Source organism: Rutidosis leptorrhynchoides, chromosome 4, assembly GCF_046630445.1.
Source record: "Rutidosis leptorrhynchoides isolate AG116_Rl617_1_P2 chromosome 4, CSIRO_AGI_Rlap_v1, whole genome shotgun sequence".
NCBI classification, from domain to species: Eukaryota; Viridiplantae; Streptophyta; class Magnoliopsida; order Asterales; family Asteraceae; genus Rutidosis; species Rutidosis leptorrhynchoides.
The window spans coordinates 136,911,303-136,912,552 of record NC_092336.1 but is presented as its reverse complement, the minus strand read 5'-3'; the positions used below and the strand labels follow the sequence as shown (position 1 = coordinate 136,912,552).

Genomic DNA, 1,250 nt, shown 5'->3' with positions numbered 1-1,250 from the left:
TATGAAACATTCTCTCTTTGTTCCATTGTTAATTCAATACTGAGACAATCTTTTGTCAAATGTGGTCCTCCACACTGCTCACAACTAATTCGTATTGAGTGGATATCTTTAGTCATCTTTTCCATTCGTCTCTCGACATCATCTATCTTTGCCGAAATGGAATCTAAGTCATGGCTAGAATCGGCTCTAGCTGCTTTAGATGATCTAACGATATCTTTTTCTTGGTGCCACTCATGTGAGTGGGAAGCAGTGTTATCAATAATTTTGTAAGCATCAGTTGCTGTTTTCTTCATAATGGAACCACCAACTGCTATGTCTATGTCTTTTCTTGTTGTGATGTCGCATCCTTGGTAGAATATTTGTACTATTTGACAGGTGTCTAAACCATGTTGCGGACATCCTCTTAATAACTTTCCAAATCTTGTCCATGCCTCATATAAAGTTTCATTTGGCTTTTGTGTGAATGTAACAATTTCTCCTTGAAGTCTCACGGCTTTAGATGCCTGAAAGAATTATTTAAGAAAATTTTCAACTAAAACGTCCCATGTATCAATCGCCCCTTCAGGTAACGATTTTAACCTATCTTTGACTTCTCCCTTTAAAGTCCAGGGAAATAACATGAGATATATCTGTTCATCCTCCACTTCTCTTATTTTAAATAGAGTGCAGATCCTATTAAAGGTACGAAGATGTTCATTTGGATCTTCCTTCGGCGCACCACTAAATTGGCATTGATTAGTTACCATGTGTAGAATTTGTCCTTTGATTTCATAATCTGGCGCATTAATGTCAGGTTGAGTAATTGCGTGACCTTGGCCAGTGCGTTTAGCTCTCATTCGGTCTTCCATACTTAGAGGTTCCAGATTCTCCATAGTTGAATTTGTTGAATCTGAATCACTAGAGGATTCTGATTTAATGGTTCGTTCCTCGACAATCTCCGTTTGAATGATTGGTGGTTCCGGAGGAAAGATTAGTGGTTCAGGATCTATGAATCGTCCCTGAATATTCTCCGGATTCTCAATTGTGAGGTCGGGTTCAAAAAATGGATTATTGGAAATTTAAATTGGAGTACTTGGTCGACTGGATGACGATTTTAAAGAAAAATCAACGGCGACAATATTTGCTAGATGTCTTGATCGAGTTACAGGTGGTGAACGTACAAAAGGTGGTGAACGTTTTGCTCAGTGCATTAACTGAATATCCTATTAGTTATAAAAATAAGAAAAATTATATAAGTTATCAAATTAATA

At 37.2% G+C, this 1,250-nt stretch overlaps 1 non-coding gene across 1 annotated transcript; it reads left to right on the top strand.

Moving 5' to 3' along the window:
* The first annotated feature begins 381 nt into the window (after positions 1–381).
* On the top strand, positions 382–488 carry LOC139846089 (small nucleolar RNA R71). Its single transcript, XR_011758834.1, has one exon. It is a non-coding gene; the product is annotated as a small nucleolar RNA R71 (small nucleolar RNA).
* The last annotated feature ends 762 nt before the right edge of the window (positions 489–1,250 follow it).